Source organism: Rutidosis leptorrhynchoides, chromosome 2 (assembly GCF_046630445.1).
Source record: "Rutidosis leptorrhynchoides isolate AG116_Rl617_1_P2 chromosome 2, CSIRO_AGI_Rlap_v1, whole genome shotgun sequence".
NCBI lineage: Eukaryota > Viridiplantae > Streptophyta > Magnoliopsida > Asterales > Asteraceae > Rutidosis > Rutidosis leptorrhynchoides.
In genome coordinates, this window is record NC_092334.1 from 224,033,811 (window position 1) to 224,056,231 (window position 22,421).

At 31.8% G+C, this 22,421-nt stretch overlaps 1 pseudogene; it reads right to left on the reverse strand.

Annotated features, from left to right (window-relative positions):
- Positions 1 to 5,906: 5,906 nt before the first annotated feature.
- On the reverse strand, positions 5,907 to 7,783 carry LOC139891693 (geraniol 8-hydroxylase-like; annotated as a pseudogene).
- Between the last annotated feature and the right edge of the window lie 14,638 nt (positions 7,784 to 22,421).

Sequence of the window (22,421 nt, forward strand, 5' to 3'; positions counted from 1 at the left end):
TGGAATCTTTTTAGAAATTTCGTCTAACATATTGGGATTTTCAAAACCTAACCCCCACTTATCACCATAAATTGTTATTGGTATATTCATAAAGATTGTTTATTTTGACAATTCCATACTAATGATAGCTCGTGATTTCTCTTGACGATAGAGTTTCTCCTCATATCGTGCAAGTTGAGCTTTCATTATTAAAGAATCTTTAGTGAATAGGTAAATTTCAGCTTTCTTCTCAATCAAGGTATCTTCCAATTGAAAAATTTTCTTGTTTAATTTTGAAAGTGTGGTTTCATGTTGATCTTTCAAATCAGAAAGATCTTTTTCTAAGAATTGAACTTTCTCCTCAAGACGTTCGGATTTTAGACGATAATCCATTCGTTCTATTTTAATCGGAAGTATTGACTTCTTAAGTTCTTCCAACTCAGTTTTCGTAGAGCTGAGTTGGACTTTCAATTGATTCATTTCCGATTGTGATTTGAATGATGAAGATTTGGTCTCATTTATTTTGATTTTATCTTTCAAAGCTTTGTTTTAAGATTTTAAGCCTTTTACCTCTTTTGACATTGAGACTAAATTCTTCATCATGTCATTTTGCATTTTCTCAAAATCTGTTGGGATTTCAGTTAATTGTACCACATCATCATCAGACGTTGAGTCAGAATTCTCCATTGCTTTGATAAGCTTGGTCACCTTGCAGACATTAGCATGTTCCACCTCAGAATCAGAATCATTCGTCCAGTTGAACCAAGTATCATCAACCGGTTTCAGCTCTCCCCTAGTTTCCATAACCTTCGCCATCAACATTTTCTTCTTGTAGTAAGCTGCATCCTTTTTCTTAGGCATCTTGTACTCACGGGAGAAATGGCCAGCTTTGCCACAATTATAACAGATTGAATCAACTTTCTTAGAATCATCTGCATGTTGATGTTTTGATGAATCAAGTTTCTTGTAATAGGAGGAAGACGATGAATTCTTGCGTTGGTTGCTTGATTTGCCTTTGAACTTGTACTTGTTCAAGGCTTTGGTGAACATGGCAACCATCTTGACAAGTTCACAGTGAGAATCATTGAGCCCTTCAGAATCAGTTGATTCTTCAACAAGCACTTTTTTGGACAAGCTTTTGGAAGTAGTGTAAGACTTGCTCTTCTTCTTAGCAATCATGGCAAGTGGATCACCCGGAGAAGAATCTTTCCTTTCCTCTTGAATTTTAGACACAGCTGGTTGATAATGCATAAGGACTCCAACGAGCTCATGAATGTTTAGCTTATCAATCTCTTTGGTAGATCGAATGATAGTTCTATAAGGAAGCCAATCAGTATTGAACTTTTTGAGAAACTTCATGTTGATCTCAGCATTCACTATAGTAATCTTGCACCTCTTCAACTCATTACGAACACCATATATATATGTATATATATATATATATATGTATATATATATATATGTGTATATATATATATGTGTGTATATATATGTATATATATGTATACATATATGTATATATACGTGTATATATATATATATACGTATATATATATATACATATATACATATATACTTATATATATATATACATATATACGTATATACATATATACGTATATATATACGTATATATATATATACGTATATATATATATACGTATATATATATATATATATATATATATATACACGTATATATAGCTTAGTTATACGTGGGCATGATTCGCTAGGTGGAGGAGGCAAGGGTAAGTATGGGGACTAGTGGACTACCGCGTGATGCTTTAGAAGACTTTGCTTTTGGATTCGACTTAGGATTGGGTAGTGCATTCTCAATCACCATGCTAGGTCTTATGTTGGAATTTAAACGCTTTGGGTCGAAAGTGTCTTTGATTATGTTAAACGGGTCTTGGGTTGTTATGCCCATTTTGACACTTAAACTTATGTATTAAATATATTAAAGTTGATTAAACTTGTCGGGTATTGGAAGTTTTTTGAAAACATAATCGTGTGGTCGTGGTCATTAATATTATTGTGTTTTATAAAATAAAAAAATAAAAAATTCTGGTCGGTATAATGACGGGTTGGGTCATTACATAATCATATTTTAAGGGGGAGATAAAAGGGAAGGTAAAAACGAGGTCTTCAACAATTTGAAGAAGATTCTCAAGAAGTCCGTTGAAGATTCAAGAATTCAAGAATTCAAGAATGTCAAGATCTTCAAACAACGACAACATACATAAATCGAAGACTAGACTAGTAGTTTGAGATTTTTTATATGTAATTAGAAAAGATGCTAATTGTTAGGATCTCATGAATTGCATAGATTATGTGCCAAACCTTAGAATGGTGGGATATGACGAGAGCTATAAATATCCTACCAAGACATCTTTGTTGAGTGTCCATCACACCCATAGCAAAAGCACTTAACCGAGTTCAAGCAAGTTATGAAATTAGTAAATGTTGACCATTTGATTAATTCTCTCAATCTTCATACTATTGTTCATATGATATTCATACATTCATACGATATTCATCCCTTTCATCCTAAGGGATCCTATAATATATTTAGCTTTGCCTACCAATTATTCCCCATATTCTCCATATTAGCTTCTCATCTAGTGTTCCAATCAAACTTAGGATATATATATATATATATATATATATATATATATATATATATATATATATATATATATATATATATATATATGTATGTAGTTTTATAAATCATTTACATTTATATATTCTTTACTTCTATTCCATGTAACAATTATTAATCGCAACACACAAAGTAATAAATATCACTTCAATAGGAACAATTACTTGGCTTCAACTAGACGGTTTTCCGGTGCCCACTAAGGAGACGACGACATTGTAAACTATGTAACAAAAAGATGGGGTTAAATGCTAGAAACTAAGTTCTCTAACTTGGCTCGAAGAATGTTACTAGGCAATAGGTATGAACCGAACACAATAAGTCAATCATATCTGTTTGAAGTAGGTAAATGCAAACGGAAATTCATAATAATGGAGAATCCAGTTGACCCCTAATCTATATTCTTCATTGACAATGAAGAAAGCATTCGCAGTGAAGATTTTCCAAATTCATCAACATGGCCGGAAAATTCTTCAGATGTTGCAGGCGAGATGATGATAACTTTTCAATTGACTTTTTTGTTTTCATTTTTCAGGAGCGTCTCCGAGGAGAACAACCTAGATTCAGTTGGGGTAGTTGACGATACCAAGGCATTATCAATCAATTATGATTAAAACGCTTCATTTATCTCAAACAACAACGACCAAAAGGATCTGACGCGTGCTTTTTGAACGGTTGGCCAGTCTTTAGAAAGGAAAATGATTTGGAGCATAGTACGAAATCCCCATAATAGAGGAGCATATTGGACTTATCCAAGATGGAGATAATAATCTGGCACATGATTTAAAACATCCATCATAAGCTGATATTGTTAGCCTTGGTGAGGCACCAAAGAAAACATGATGGGTAAAAATTTGGTTTGTGGAGAAGATACGCCAAATAAGATACTTAATTCAACCTGTGATGGGCCTGACGATGTAGAGATCAGACAAAAAAAGAACAAGATCGGCCATATAAGATACCTGATTCAACCTTTGTCCCACTGCAATTGTCTACTAGTCAACTTTGAATTTTGAATGTAAATATTCTTATTTGTATTTTGTATTATATAATATTTAGGGATGAAAATTATATGAATAAAATATATTTATAATTCAATTCATTCATATAATTTTCATCAAATATTATATAACACAAATAAAAATACTTACAGTCAAAGTTGACAAATAAAGACTTTAAAAGGTCAATAGTGAACACTTATGATGAAACGAAAGTAGTAATCTATAGTATCTATTAAATTCCTAACTTGATGATGTCATAAAAAAACAATTTCCAAGGTTAAAAATAATTCAAAAATAAAATAAAAAATTCTGAGACATCCCTGATGATGTCATTATTAATAAAAATATATATATTTAATTATTAAGCAAACTTTATTATTATTATTATTATTATTATTATTATTATTATTATTATTTTTATTAAAAATATAAATATTGTATTCTTAAGTAAGTATAGGTTCGTTTTACGGGATTCATTATGTTACATATATATGTTATGATAGTTCATTTATTCTGTCCAATTTAAGTACATCAATATGTTTGTAGTTTATCTTAAAAAAATTTGGATGCATATGTTCCACATAAATAGAGACGTGGAGACGAAATTGAGTGCGGAGCAATACATAAGCAATAGAGATGAATAGAGATGAATAGAGATGAATTGAGAGTTTTTTTTTTTTTTTTAAGAAATAGTGATGCTTCTGCAGGATTGTAAAAAACGGGCCAGATGGCCGTCTAGACGGGGTCTAGACGAATCTTTGAATGATCCGTTCCGTTTGTACCTGAAACGTTTGAACAACAGAAATCAACCAAAAAACGGTTAAACGACGGTCAAACACGGGTTAAAACGGGTTTTTGCTTTTTCCCCAATTTTTCACGTTTTTTATTTCAAAATTAAAACTGGCAGTCCGGTATTACTTAGGGTTTCTTTTCCTTTTATCATGACTTTAGTACTCAGCTCCTCACAAAACTTAGGGTTTTTTCTCCACACCGATTTAGCACGACGACTTGGGGTTTATCTTCTACACCAATTTAGCAGCTACAAAACAAGAGATATTAACAACTAATTCTTCTCAATTTCATTTTATTTCACTATTTCTCACTTACAAAGGTATGATTTCTTCTCGATTTTACTTTATCTCTCACTTACAAGTTTCTTAGTCGGAATTCTTGGTTCCACGGGTCATTAAATAAAATGACTATAATATTTACATTCACTTAATACCTAAAACATATTATTAAACTGTTTCGTATAAATAAACCCGTAATTTCACGGGTCATTTCACTAGTTTATATTGATAATTGTCTACGTGCATACTCTAACAAATACCAGAACCTTTATTCATTCAATGTTAAAAAGAAGTTGAGTTGGAGTTTTAGGATCAAAAGTTGTATGCGTCGAGTTGAATTATTGTCATAGGGGAGGGTGAGAAAGAACTAATTAATTAATACTTTCTCCGTCACAATATAATTATTTTTGGGGACAAAAAATAAACAATTTAAGTAATGTCATCATTCACTGTATTACTTATTTTTTTCACACTTTTATTCATTAGTTTATATCTATATATATATATATATATATATATATATATATATATATATATATATATATATATATATATATATATATATATATATATATATATATATATATATATATATATATATATATTTTTAATCTTATTATGCATTAAGTAGATTATTGCTTTGGGAAACTTAAAAAAGAATACCGAAAAATATAAATACAATATAATTAAAATGGAGGAGTACTAAAAAAAATATCAAAGATATTTTCGAACGGGTCAATTTTTCACCTATCACAAGAAGTTCCCCTTATCTTTATTATTTGAATTATTACTAATTTTTAATTAATAAATAAATTATACTCAGTTTAGAATTTTTATTTATTTATTATTAATTTTTTGAGAATGATAGTATAATAAGGTAATCCTCGTTAAATGCTTAATATTAGGGATTTGTGATTTAGGCAGTTGAGTTAGTTTTCATTCAAAAGTAAATCCCAAACAGAACTTATCAACTTCTTGAAAGGTGATTATATCTTCCTTAACTACTTAATTGAAAATCAATTTATATTTTTCTACCATTTAATGTTTCAGTCACAATACAACCACACAGTTGATACAAATATGCATTTATTGAATTATATTGGCAATAGACAGACTATGCTACATGATGTTTTGCATCACATTAGGAAATAGGAATCAAATTCAAACATACATTTAATCACACGCTGAATCAAGATATGAATGCACAACTGGTCCTCTTAAACATAACATAACGAACATATAAGATTTCTTACTATGTCCTTATATAAACATAACTTATTTTAAGAGTTATTATTTGAACTAGTTCAAAGACATTATTTTGTATCAATCGTAGAGGCTCGCACTAGATAATCGTTGAGAGGGTATAGCTATCAGTGGTTTCCTTTTCTTGGCAACTATTCCAAACTCGTCCGTAAGCTGAAACTCTTCATCTTTTGGTAAGCTCCAATCAAAAGAATGCAAAAGCGATGCTAATACATATATCAACATCTTGTCTCCGAGTACGATTCCTGGGCAGATTCTTCTCCCTACTCCAAATGGAATAAACTTGAAATTAATTCCATTGTAATCCCATTTACCGTTCAAGAACCTTTCGGGCTTGAACTCCAACGGATCATTCCAATTACTCGGATCTCGGTGGATCGCCCAAACATTGATATAGACAATAGTACCCTTCGGAATGGTGTATCCGCCGACATTGCAGGATTCATCTGGGGATCTTTGGATTAGTAGAGGAGCTGCAGGGTGTAGTCTGAATGTCTCTTTCACGACTGCATCCAAATATGTTAATTTAGGGATATCAGATTCTCCTCAACGATATTGTTCATACCAATAACCTCTGTTAACTCTTCATGAATCTTTTTCATGACATCTGGATAAGCTAAAATCATAGCCATCGCCCATTCTACCATTGTTGATGTTGTGTCTGTTGCTCCGACCACAATGTTCTGTAAGTAAGTGACAACAATATTCCTTTTTAGTATAAAGGTAGAAACTAAAATCAGAACTAAAAGCCGTGTTTTCATTAAAGGATAATAAAAAGATTCAAGGAAATGCTTACGAGTAGTAATGCCTTAATATGGGTCGTGTTAAATGTTGCTGGATCATTTATTTGGTCTTTAAGATCTAGTAAGGTCTGCAAAGTGTCCTTCAATTCATCTTCACCAATTTTGCGCTTAGCTTTTACCTTTTCTTCGATCATGCAATTAAAAATATGATCAATATATTTATATTGCTTTTGCATGTCCCGATTAAATCCCTGTATATCAAACCTTGATAATGTTTGGATGAAATCGGAGATGTTTGGCGCTCCAAGTAGCTTGATAATCTTGTACTCCACATCTCTAAACTCATCTATATTATAAACAGGTTTGGTATAACCCCATAACATGCTGGTTACAATATTTAGTGACGTATTGAAAGCAATTTGGTTAATATTGATCTTTGCTCCTAGCTTAGTGTACACTTCATTTACGACCTTCCTCACTTCATTTCTTCTGAAACTCTGGAATGTATGGACATTTTTGTTGCATAGAACTTGGCTTACTAAAATCCTGCGCATATTCTTCCAATTTGGGTTGCTATCGGACCATACAACGTCCATGGTTCCATAAGTGATGGTTACGGCTGTGGTTGGAGCATTTCTGTTGGCAAAAATCTGGTCCTGCTCACGAGCCACAATCTTCACTAGGTCGATGGTGTTAACTACCACAACAAGTTTCCTTCCAAGCCGTAAACTGAAGATTGGGCCGTATTTATTAGCCATAGAGGTGAATATTTCATGAACATTAGACCCAAAAAATGGGAGGTAGCCTACAATTGGTAAGCAATATGGTCCGGGTGGTAAAAGAGTTCCGGGATTTTTGGTGTAGTAGAGCATCCACTTGTACCATACAAGTAGTAAACATGGAACAGAAATGGTGAGAATCAAGCGAGCAAGCTCGTCTTGTTGGTTGTCTATTTCCCACCACCATGAATTGAACGTAATCACGGAGTGATAAATCTTGTATCCTAGTTCGGATAACATATTTTGTTTGTTTTTATTTCACAAAATGAATGGAAGAGATGAAATTATGAGTAGCAACAATAACTCTTTATATATAAGTACAAGTACATTTAGTCAATGTTCAACGTCAGTATTTTATTTTATTTATTTATTTATTTTTTTTTTTTTTGAACACCGATTGGGATACCCGAGACTAAACCACCTGTTGCGATCATCTCCCGTTTCGACTATGCCGATGCAGTGATAATAACCCCGCCCCCATCGCTGCCCGGGAGAAAACCTTGAAACCGATCCAAGGGCACGACATAATAAAAATATAAATATACTAGTCTTATGAGCCCGTCCGTTGGACGAAAGTTGTAAAAATATGTTTTTCAAAAATGTCAAATACTATATAATAATAGCAAGTGTATTATGGTGAAGTTAAATGAAGATAAATAGACTGAGTTTACTATGTTTGTTCAACCTGAACTCTACTTGAATTGTTAACTTACCCGCTCATTTGCCTAAGTTCTGTAGAGACAATTTGCCTGAGTAAGCAAAAAACATACAACTTTCTTTTGCAGTTCTTTTAATTTGACATCGTTTGGTGTTGGAATATACATCCTTTATCTTAAGCAAGGGAGGTGTTGAGCTCGTGACGCACAGTTGCTAAATAAAAAACGATATAGATTAGTTTTGATATAAAAAGATAAAGATTATTTAAATTATATCGAATGAGCGTTCTTTAAAAAGTTAGATGGTATATTATCTAATAAAGGTAACAATTTCGAACAACAATATAAAAGTGTTGCACAAAAGTATAACGATTACCGTCCTTTTGAATCAATAATCAATCAATGAGTTTAGTAAAATTGCAATAATTTTTAACATCTCAATAATTTAATCAGTTTTGTCCACATGTTCGAAGATATTTATCTTGAAAGATTGTCGATACTTTTTCTTCGTGAGATTCTATTTACGTGTATTTATCTCTTTATACGTGTTTGATATTGTTTTGTGGGATTCCTTAATAAACGTGAATTTTATTTTTAGATAATTTAATTAAATTGAAGTGGATTCTAGTGATTATACCGTGCTTTTATAATATAAAATAAAAAACCTTAGATACAAATCGTGGCTAAATTAGGACTAACCTAAAATTCAATCAAAGATAAGATAATTTTACGTGAAATACACGCACCTTTATATCACTAAAAAATAGATAACTTAATGATTATTTACCTAATCTAATTACATTAATTTAATAATATCTTTGAATTTCACGATAAATATGGTATGTAAATTTCAACCTATATAAAAAATTTGAGAAATATTATTTAATCTAGTTTAACTAGAAAAAATTGAGAATTGACACGTGTGCAAATTTAATTCGAATTAATTATTGACACATGCTTTATAATAATAATAAATAATGTATAGATAGTCATACAAGTTCCTCGAAAATGCTAACCCTACCTATATGACATTATCACACCTTGTGATATATATATGTGGATGGTCTCAATGTATGAACTAAAGTTTCATATTTCAAAGATAATTTAACACTAAGTGACAGTGTTGTAATTGTAAAAGTCGGCCGACTTGGCTGACGCGTCGGCCGATGCGTCGTTTTTTTGGGTTCTCCGTCCAGTTTTTTCTGAAAACGACTCAAAAGAATGTCAAAGCTAAAAGTTCAGTCAAAGTCTGTAAAAGACGGTCAAAGTTGGTCAAAAACGGTCAAAATCAGTCAAATTTTCGTCATGATGTGATATGTTTTAAAATTAGGGTTCATTTTCATTTTTTGGCCCGCTCTTTTCTCTGTGTCCTTACTGATTATGTACTCGGTAACATTAATTGAGTTTGAAGCTTGATTGTATTTAAATCCAAGTTCTTATTTAAAAAATTAATGGTACAGAATCAACTATTTTATACATATATAAATATATATTTAAAAAATTATTAATAAAGTCAACGTTGGTCAACGACCGATGCGTCCCCGACGCGTCCCCGACTCGGCCGACGCGTCCTTTTTAGGTCTCGACCGTTGCGTCCCCGACTCGTGACTTTTACAACCTTGCTAAGTGATATATATGAGGATGAATCTTACTCAACGTATGAACTAAAATTTCATATCTCAAACACAATTTAATAGTGACAAAAAAAGTGGTATAATTCAACAAAACTAAGTCAAAAGAAAACAAATAGTGACTTTTTTTTTTTTTTTTGGCAAAATATTAATACTACGTATTAAAATTTAAAATGTATATATATAAAATAAACCCGAATATTCGGTAGAACAGAATAATTGATCACATAGGACCATAAACACACTGAACGACTATTACAGAGCAAGCACATTAGATTCACAATTGAGATTAAAACCAACGAAACCACCAAACCCTACGCCTAATCAAGCATACACATAACCCGACTCTGAATCCAAACTCGCAACTTCACCTCGGAATCACAAATTCAAACCAAACACGCGACAACCCAAGAACACCTAACCCGAGACCAATTTGACGAAGTCGACTAGTCAAAAACGCCGACTACAAATCGTGGCTTATCCTCTTAAGAAGAGACGATATTAAAATTAACTATATACGTATAGGTGAGTTTGCCCACCACCACTCACCACCACCAACAATACCCCCCACCAACCACCACCACCAACCACCACCAATACCCACCATTAACCACCACCACCCACCACCAACCACTACCACCACCTACCACTACCTACCAACAATCACTACCTACCACCAACCAACCAACTACCACCAACAACAACCTTCCACCACCAATCACCACCATCAACCACCAGCAACAACACCACCCACCACTAACACCACCACCATTAGCAACCACCACCAACCACCTACCACCACCTCCAACCAACTACCACCACCACCACTAACCATCACCACTACCTACTGATGTTATGCGAGGTGTATACGAAATAGTTATATTTTTACTACTAAATACTATTAAATACGATACAATTTTTGCACAAGTTATTTATTTATTTATAGAGTGGATATACCTAAACCTTGCTACAACACTATAGGCAGTGTACCTAATCGTAGAGTAGTGTAGTTTTTAGTAAGTCCGGTTCGTTCCGCAGGGAGCTAGCCAAGTTTAACGCTATATTTTTTTTAAAAGTATATATATATATATATATATATATATATATATATATATATATATATATATATATATATATATATATATATATATATATATATATATATATATGTAGTATTATTATTATTATAAAAGAGGGTTTTTACCGTTTAATGACCGGTTTGTCGATTTTAAGTTCTAATTAAAAATAAATATAACTTAATTTAAAGCGTAAAGTAAATGACGATAAATAAAAATGCGATAAAATAAAAGTACGATAATTAAAAGTGCAATAATTTAAAGTACGATAAATAAAATGACGATAAATAAAACTGCGATCAGATATAAATTAAGAGAATTATGCTTATTTAAACTTCCGTAATCATGATGTTTGACGTGTTGATTTTAATTTATTACCATGGTTAATTGTCCTTTGTCCTGGATTATTCGATATGTCTATATGGTTTTGTCCATAATAGTCCATCAGTCATAATTATAAAGTGCGAGAGTCTTCATCAAATTATCCTTATACCCGAAGTCAAATATTCCAACTAATTGGGGATTCGAACTGTAACAAGGTCTTAATACCATTAACTTTAAATTCAATCCCATTTGAATTTATTAACTCTATGGTTCCGCATGGGAAAACCCTTTTGACTATGAATGGTCCGGACCATCTTGATTTCAATTTTTCAGGAAATAGCTAGAATCGTGAATTGAAAAGAAGGACTCTGTCTCCTTCCTTAAATTCTTTTGAACTTCTGATTCTTTTATCATGCCATTTCTTCGTTCTTTCTTTATAGATTAGCGAATTTTCATATTCTTCATGTCTTAATTCTTCTAATTCGTTTAATTGACTTATCCGTAGACGTCCGACTTCATGTGAATCAAGATTAAATGTCTTCAAAGCCCAAAATGCTTTGTGCTCAATTTCTACTGAAAGGTGACATGCTTTTCCGTAAACGAGTTTAAAAGGTGTGGTTCCAATTGGAGTTTTGTAGGCTGTTCTAAAAGCCCAGAGTGCATCCTCCAATTTCATGGACCATTCCTTCGGATTTGATCCTACGGTTTTCTCTAGAATACGTTTTAATGCTCGGTTGGTATTTTTAACTTGTCCACTTATTTGTGGATGATAAGCGGTTGAGATTTTATGAGTTACTTCATATCTTTTGATAACTTTCTCAAGTTGATTGTTACAAAAATGAGTACCCCGATCACTTATTAAAGCTTTCGGTGTTCCAAACCTTGCAAAAAGCCGTTTTAAGAAGTTGACTACAACTCGTGCATCGTTAGTTGGGAGAGCTTGTACTTCCGCCCATTTAGATACATAATCAATGGCAACGAGAATGTAAAGATTATTATGAGATTTTGGAAATGGACCCATAAAGTCAATACCCCAAACGTCAAATACTTCACATACTTGAATGACATTTTGTGGCATTTCATCACGTTGACTTATTTTTCCGGCCCTTTGACAAGCATCACATGATTTACAAAGAAGGTGTGCGTCTTTGAAAATTGTCGGCCAATAGAATCCAGCGTCGTAAACTTTCTTTGCTGTGAGTTGAGGCCCATAATGCCCTCATGTTGGTCCTGTGTGACAATGGTTTAAGATTTGACTAGCTTCATCCTCGAATACACATCGACGGATTATTCCATCGGGACAACTTTTAAACAAATGTGGATCTTTCCAAAAATAGTGTTTTATATCACTAAAGAATTTCTTTCGTTTTTGGTATGACAACCCTTTTTTAAGGAATCCACATACTAAGTAGTTTGCATAGTCTGCAAACCATGGAATTTCATTATAATCGATCTTCAAAAGATATTCATCAGGAAAGTTATCTTGTATGGCTGATTCGTTTAGAACTTCTAATTCAGGATTTTCAAGACGAGAAAGATGATCAGCGGCGAGATTTTCGGCTCTCTTTTTGTCTCGAATTTCAATATCGAACTCTTGTAAGAGTAAGATCCAACGGATTAATCGTGGTTTAGCATCTTGTTTTGAAAATAAGTATCTAAGAGCAGAATGGTCGGTATAGACCACCGTTTTTGCTAGAACGAGATATGAACGAAATTTGTCAAAAGCAAAGACAATAGCAAGGAGTTTTTTTCAGTAGTTGTGTAATTAGTTTGTGCTCCTTGTAATGTCTTACTAGCGTAATAGATAGGTTGAAATTGTTTTTCAATCATTTGTCCTAAAAAGGCTCCCATTGTAAAATCACTTGCATCGCGCATGAGTTCAAATGGTAGATTCCAATTTGGAGTTATCATGATCGGCGCATTAGTGAATTTTTCTTTAAGAATAATAAAAGATTTGATGCATTCATCCGAAAATATGAATGGAGCATCTTTTTCAAGGAGTTTATTCATAGGAGTGGCAATTTTAGAAAAATCTTTTATGAAACGTCGGTAAAAACTGGCATGCCCTAGAAAACTCCTAACTCCTCTAACATTGGTGAGATGTGGAAGTTTAGCAATTACATCTACTTTAGCTCTATCCACTTCAATTCCTTCCTTTGAGATTTTATGACCGAGAACGATGCCTTCTCTAACCATGAAATGGCATTTCTCCCAATTAAGAACTAGATTTGATTGCTCGCATCTAATAAGCATTCGTTCAAGATTAACTAGACATGTTTCAAAAGTATCACCGAAGACTGAAAAGTCATCCATGAAAACTTCCATGCATTCTTCTATCATGTCGTGAAAAATCGTCATCATGCACCTTTGAAAGGTTGCAGGGGCATTGCAAAGTCCAAATGGCTTGCGTTTGTAAGCAAAAGTACCATAAGGGCACGTGAAGGTGGTTTTCTCTTGGTCATCGGGTGCTATTGGAATTTGAAAATATTCGGAGAAACCGTCAAGAAAACAATAGTAACTGTTTCCGGCTAACATTTCCAACATTTGATCAATGAAAGGTAAGGGAAAGTGATCTTTTCTGGTGGCGTCATTTAAATTTCTATAATCAATACAAACACTCCATCCTGTTACAGTCCTTGTGGGAATAAGCTCATCTTTTTCATTTTTTATGACAGTCATGCCACCCTTCTTAGGTACGCATTGAACTGGGCTTACCCATGGACTATCAGAGATTGGATAAATTAAACCTGCATCTAGCAGTTTAATAATTTCTTTCTTAACAACATCTTGCATATTAGGATTTAGTCTTCGTTGGCGTTGCACATGTGTTTTATGACATTCTTCCATAAGGATTTTATGTGTGCAATACGAAGGACTTATGCCTTTAATGTCATGAATCTTCCATGCAATAGCTGGTTTATGAGCTTTTAGCACAGAAATGAGTTGAGATTTTTCATTTTCCGTAAGAGAAGACGATATTATTACAGGTAATTCAGATTCACCATGTAAATAAGCGTATTCCAAATGGTTTGGAAGTGGCTTTAACTCTAATGTCGGTGGTTCTTCTATCGATGATTTGTATCGATATCTGTCTTCCTCTTTTAGCATTTGAAGTTCTTCTGTTGTTGGTTCGTATTCATTAGCCATGAGTGCGGCTAACATTTCAGCTTCATCAATTGGTTCAGTTCCTTCTCCTAAAGAACATTCTCCTGTTCCTTGTAATTCTGGAAATTCTTCTAACAATTCGGCATGTGAATCTATAGTTTGAATATAATACATGTATCATCTGCAGATTGCGGTTGTTGCATGGCTCTATCCACAGAAAAGGTAACACTCTCATCCTCTATACTTAGGGTTAGTTTCTTACCAAACACGTCTATTATTGCTTTAGCCGTGTTTAAGAATGGTCTTCCTAATATAAGAGGAACTCGAGAATCTTCTTCCATGTCCAGAATAACAAAATCTACTGGAAATACTAAAGTACCAACTTTAATTAGCATGTTTTCCATTATCCTACTAGGATATTTTATTGATCGATCAGCTAGTTGTATGCTTATTCGTGTTGGTTTTAATTCTCCAAGGTCTAGTTTAGTGTATAATGAATATGGCATTAAATTTATACTAGCACCTAAATCTGCCAATGCTTCTATTGAACTAAGACTACCCAGAAAACATGGAATTGTGAAACTTCCTGTATCTGATAATTTTTCTGGTATCTTATTCAATAACACTGCAGAACAATTAGCATTCATAGTAACAGTCGAGAGTTCTTCCATTTTCTTTCTATTTGTGATTAGATCTTTCAGAAATTTAGCATATCTAGGCATTCCTGAAATCACATCAATGAAAGGAAGATTGACATTTATTTGTTTAAACATATCCAAGAATTTGGATTGCTCGGCTTCAAGTCTTTCTTTTCTCATTTTACTCGGGTAAGGAAGTGGTGGTTGGTATGGTTTAACATAAGGTTTAGCCTTAACTGTGTTATCTTCATTAACCTTTTCAACTACCGATTTTGATTCCTTTTCTTGCTCAGGTTGTGGTGCCTGTATAGTAGGAATAGAGTCATCAGAAATTACAAGCATTTCAGGTGGTTTAAGTGTAATACCACTTCTTGTGGTAATGGCTTTAGCTGTTTCATTTCGGGGATTATCATTTGTATCGCTAGGTAGACTCCCCGGTTTTCTTTCACCTATCAACCTTGCTAGGTTACTCACATCTAGTTCCAAATTTTGAATTGAAGCTTGTTAATTTCTAAATGCTTGGGCATTTTGTTCATTGGTTTATTTCTGAGATGTGAAAAACTTCGATTGAGATTCAACTAGCTTCGACATCATATCTTCTAAATTTGGCTTTTTATCATCGGTTTGTGGTGGTTTAATTGGAAAAATAGGTCTTTGCTGGTTGTAAGTATTATTAGATACTTGTTGATTGCTAGGACCTTGTTGGTTGTTGTATGGAACATTTCAGTTATAATTCTGATTTTGATTGTAGTTTGGTCTTGGCGGTTGATAATTATTCTGATAATTATTTCCAGGACTTTGGTTCATGTATGAAACATTCTCTCTTTGTTCCATTGTTTGTTCAATACTAAGACAATCTTTTGTCAAATGTGGTAATCCACACTGCTCACAACTAATTCGTATTGCGTGAATATGTTTAGTCATCTTTTCCATTCGTCTCTCGAAAGCATCTAACTTTGCGGAAATGGAATCAAGTCATGGCTAGAATCGGCTCTAGCCGCTTTAGATGATCTAATGATGTCTTTTTCTTGATGCCACTCATGTGAGTGGGAAGCAGTGTTATCAATAATTTTGTAAGCTTCAGTTGCGGTTTTATTCATAATGGAACCACCAGCTGCTATGTCGATGTCTTTTCGTGTAGTAATGTCGCATCCTTGATAGAATATTTGTACTATTTGATAAGTGTCTAAACCATGTTGAGGACATCCTCTCAACAACTTTCCGAATCTTGTCCACGCCTCATATAGAGTTTCATTTGGCTTTTGCGTGAACGTAACAATTTCTCCTTGAAGTCTCAGGTAACGATTCTAACCAATCTTTGGCTTCTCCCTTTAAAGTCCTGGGAAATAACATGAGATAGATCTGTTCATCCTCAACTTCTCTTATTTTGAATAGAGTACAAATCCTATTAAAAGTTCGAAGATGTTCATTTGGATCTTTCTTCGGCGCACCACTAAATTGGCATTGATTAGTTATCATGTGTAAGATTTGTCCTTTGATTTCATAATCTAGAGCATTAATGTCTGGTTGAGTAATTGCGTGACCTTGGCTAGTGCGTTTAGCCCTCATTCGGTCTTCCATACTTAGAGGTTCCAGATTTTCCATGATTGAATTTGTTGAATCTGAATCACTAGAGGATTCTGATTTAATGGTTTCTTCCTCGACAATCTCTGGATGAGTGATTTGTGGTTCAGGAGGAATTATTAGTGGTTCAGAATCTCTAAATTGTCCCTGAATATCCTCCGGATTGTGATGACCCGGGAATTTCCGACTAAATTTAAACTTAATCTTCATATGATTTCGATACGATAAGCAAAGTGTGTAAAGTTGAATCTTAAAATCTTTGAAATAGCTTACATGAATTCATTTACCCTCTGACTGTGCCGATGATTCACGAACAATTGTCTGTAAATAAATATGTACATACATATATATACTTCTTAACCATAACTTATATTATATGTATATTATAATACGTATATAAAATGAATAAATATTAAATATTGAATATATGTTATTATATACCACATAGTTAAAAATATATAATTGTAATATATTAAATTGAAATTATAAGTTAAAGTAAATGGTATAGTAATATTATTATTTTCAATATTAACATCAGGGTTAGTACTATAAATATAACATACGAACATGAAACTGGATATATATATATATATAAATTGATATATTATTATAGATTCTAGAAAATGACACAAACTAGTTATTATTATCGTTAAGAATATTATTAATATCATTTGTATGATTAGTAAAAATATTATTTTTATACTTGTAATATTATTAGTTAAAATAGCAAGGGTATTATTACTATCCTATTTATTAAAAGATTAATGATAATCTATAAATATATAATTATAAGAGGAATACAAAAATATATAAATGCAAAAATATAAATATGAAATTTGATATTATTATTACTAATATCAATACTAATATAATTAGTAATATTACCATATCATTAATAACATTAGTATTATCAATTACATTAAAACTATAGTATTGTGATTTATTATTATTAATACTTTTAATATTATTATTATTAATAGTGTTATTATCATTAACTTTATTATTAATGAATATCATTGTTTTATTTATTAGTATTAATATTATTGGTAATATATATATATATAAATAATATTAATTAACATTACTGAAAAAGATTTATCAGATAAAAACAGAATAAATTCGTACATGGTTGTTACCCATCCCTATCCACTTTAATTTTTTTTTTTTTTTGTTTTTCTTCTGCTACTTGAGATTCTATTGTCTGATTTTCGGTACCAGTCGACTTCTTTAATATTACAAAACAAAATTTATTCCTACAGCATCATATATATTAACCTCTACGATTGGTAAAAGAAATTAAACATAATAACCCAGGAAAAGAAAAGCTCGAACACTCTGTACTTTCACTTTTTAACCAAAATTTGAAATCGAACCAATCTTCAAAATGTAATAATGCCAAGTTGTTAGGAATCGTTCATTTACACTATCTGCAAAATTTGGGGATTTAATTCTTTTTCTTGAGTTCTAATTTGAAGGTCAAAGTTATCTTGTCAAAAAGTCAAACAAGTGTTCATCAATCAAATTGAAGATTTGTAGATCGTTTCTGTCAAAATTAATGGTTGAAACAGTTTTTAGGAACGATTTGAAAAATAATTCATGAAGGAATCGAGGTCTCAAATTATCACAATATCGAAAATCAAAAATTTTTTTTTAAAAAAACTGACGCGAACAGGCAGGGACTGTTATATATATATATTTTTTTAAATTCACTCAAGAATCTAAAGAGGTTGAATATATTCGTTGGTTAGTCTTAAATCTAATTAGTTAACAAGTTGATCTTGATATGGGTCTGTGGTCGATATTTAGAAGTGAAAGAAGAAGGAGGAGAAACAGTTTTAAACGCGAGTTATATTATTTTGGTTGGAGTATTTATCAGAAAAATAAACATGGGTCAATGGTTGGGTGTTGGTGCGAGCAAGCGAGAGGTCTCGGGTTCGAGTCCCGTCTACGGCAATTCTTTTTACTCAAACATTTGAAAGGGTATACACTCTTAAATTTTATTTCTATTATTATTAGTAACTATCATGATTATTATTAATATTATTATTGTTATTATTATTATTATTATTATTATTATTATTGTTATAATTATTATCATTAGTATTATCATCAATTTGATTATTATTATTAGAATTATTATTATTATTGATATTGAAGTTATGATAATTATTATTATTAGTATTATTAATTATAGTTATCATTAATAAGTAAATTATTATTATTATTAACATTAATACATGTTATATCATTATCATTATTAAGTTGATTATTATGATTAACTACATTGTATCAAAATTTAGTATTATCATTGCTAATATTATTAGGATTTCAAGAATACTAAACAAGTTAATTTATAATAAAAAGTATTATGATAAAGATTAGGAGATTAATTAGAATTATACGAATACATGTAGATTATGATTATGAATACAAATTAATATTAAAAGAAACTATAGTCATTAGTTTATAAATTAAACACGAAAGTTATGATTATTATAACTATAAATATACAGGTTTAATAATATTGTTAAGATTAAAAATATAGAAGTTTTATATATAAATATTATTATGGAAATTATTAAAATCTTAACTAATGTATGTTTTAAAGAATTATTATAATTAATATTATCATAGTTACTATAATACAATTTAATATTATTATCATTATTAATATCATTATTAACATTATTATTATCATTCTTATTATTATTATAAAGTATCAATATTATTACTAATATTAGTATTATCATAATTATTAATTACAAACAAGTAATTCCCATATAAAATTATATTTAACTTAACTATATTAACAATTATATATATAAAATGAAAATATATAAATGAAACTTATAAATTATTAAATATATACATTACACCATTAATAATAAAATATATTTAATCGATTACGATTATATGTATTAATGATTATACAAATGATACAGGTTCATGAATCAGAGGCCAACCCTGCATTGTTCAATTGTTAAATGTCGTTCTATGTATTTTTACTACAAAATACATTAGGTGAGTTTCATTTGCCTTTTTCCCTTTTTACTCATTACATTTTTGGGCTGAGAATACATGCAAATGCTTTATTAACTGTTTTACAATATTTATATGCGTGAGTTTCATTTGCCCCTTTTACTCTTTACATTTTTGGGCTGAGAATACATGAAAATGCTTTATTAACTGTTTTACAATATTTATATGCGTGAGTTTCATTTGCCTTTTTACCCTTTATATGTTTGGGCTGAGAATACATGCGCAATTTTTTATAAATGTTTTACGAAATAGACACAAGTACGTGAAACTGCATTCTATGGTTGAATTATCGAAATCGAATATGCCCTTTTTATTAAGTCTGGTAATCTAAGAATTAGGGAACAGACACCCTAATTGACGCGAACTCTAAAGATAGATCTATTGGGCCCAACAAGCCCCATCCAAAGTACCGGATGCTTTAGTACTTCGAAATTTATATCATGTCCGAAGGAGGATCCCGGAATGATGGGGATATTCTTATATGTATATTGTGAATGTCGGTTACCAGGTGTTCAATCCATATGAATGATATTTTTGTCTCTATGCATGGGACGTATGTTTATGAGAAATGGAAATATAAAATCTTGTGGTCTATTAAAATTATGAAATGATTATTTATGTTAAACTAATGAACTCACCAACCTTTTGGTTGACACTTTAAAGCATGTTTATTCTCAGGTATGAAAGAAATCTTCCGCTGTGCATTTGCTCATTTAAATGATATTACTTGGAGTCATTCATGGCATATTTCAAAAGACGTTGCATTCGATTCATTGAGTTCATCAAGATTATTATTAAGTCAATTATAGTTAGATATATTATGAAATGGTATGCATGCCGTCAATTTTCGATGTAATGTAAGATTGTCTTTTCAAAAACGAATGCAATGTTTGTAAAATGTATCATATAAAGGTCAAGTACCTCGTGATGTAATCAACTGTTGTGAATCGTTTATAATCGATATGGACTTCGTCCGGATGGATTAGGACGGGGCATTTCAGTTGGTATCAGAGCGGTGGTCTTAGTGAACCAGGTCTGCATTAGTGTGACTAACTGATAAGTTATTAGGATGCATTAGTGAGTCTGGACTTCGACCGTGTCTGCATGTCAAAAGTTTTGCTTATCATTTCGTGTCGAAAATTATTTGCTTATCATCCTCAAATTCTAAGACACGTCTTACTGCCTCTATTGTATAGACAGTGTATAGATAAATTCATATCTTAACGTATCTGTTATTGTTACCTTTGCCTGATAGCTTCCATAGATCCCTCCGTAGCTTATGGGATTTTAGTATTATATATGCATATGTAAATTATGTATTGCAGGGGTACTAATCTATATCCTATAATCTAATTCGTATCAAAAATACTTCATTTAATCGTATGAGATGAATCCCTCAACCAGTTCGAGTCCCTCAGATTTCGATAGCTATTCCGATAGTTATTCCGACAGCTATTCCAATATGGATTTCCACTCGAGCTCCGAAAGCAGTGTAACCGGAATGAGTCAACCAATTAGCCATCATTTATTCTGGATGAATTGGAGATGGGTTCGTAGTCGACTTAATCAATGGAGACGCGAAGAAAGCGATCTTTTCCATCAACCAAATTCACCTCTTGACGAATAACCCGAAGTACTTATCGGTGAATCAATCCGAAACACCATCTTCACCCTCATTTCCATAATAGCTTGACATGATTATATTATATCCATAATTTGAACCCTTATTCATCTGCTTGTTCCGACCGACAATTATCCCGGAGTAATACAAGAAGTCAATGAACTTCGAGATCGAGTAATCAATTTGGAGAATATGGTGCAAAATCTACTAGTTTCAGCAACATCAACGGCACCAACAGTACCATCAACATCAATACCAATACCACCAACAACCCAAGTTCAACATCTCACACCTCAACATCTCATTATGTACCTCGAGCATAATCATCAATCTGCGAATCGTTCTACATCATTTATCTTCATTCGACATGGCGATTAAGTAATCTCTAAAGTTTTAGAGATTATTCATTCTAGTTCCAATCGAAAACTAAATGAGTTTAATATTAAGTTAACTCATTAAATCCATGATTACATCTGAAGAAAATATATATGTATATATGTTTTCATAAAGATTGTAATTAAAAATTCCGTTGTACAAACTGTTAATGGTGAAAATAGTTTAACGGATAGGTAATACCCGAGGGATATTTAAGATTTCGCATTAATAAGTTACACTGTACATTCTTCGAATCTGATTTAACAGTCATTTACTATCCTACTTGCAACCACAGCTATACGAATCTGTTCATCACAGAATAACCATTTTCATTCAATTTCATATTTGGATTTTGACCTATCAGAATCCGACAAGTGGCATAATGAAGAAAGCATTGGACAAAATAAAATTTGTTAGAAACAAACAAATTAACTATGAGAAGTTTTGTTAAGAATCCACGCTAACAAAATCCTAGCTAACTGTTCCTAGCTAACTGATTACATTTTAATTATCACAATTTATTTTATCGCAATTTACATTCTCGCAATTTTATTTATCGTCATTTAATTTCTGTTATTTACTTTACGCACTTTATTTATCGTCACTTAATTTATGTTATTTACTTTATGCACTTTATTTATCGTCATTTAATTTCTGTTATTTATTTTATGCACTTTAAATATCGGGACACGTATACAAGGTTTTGACATATCATATCGACCCATCTATATATATTATTTGGAATAACCATAGACACTCTGTATGCAGTAATGTAGGAGTTAGCTATACAGGGTTGAGGTTGATTCTATAATAATATATATAGTTTGAGTTGTGATCGAGTCTGAGATGTATACGGGTCACGACACGTATTAATTAAT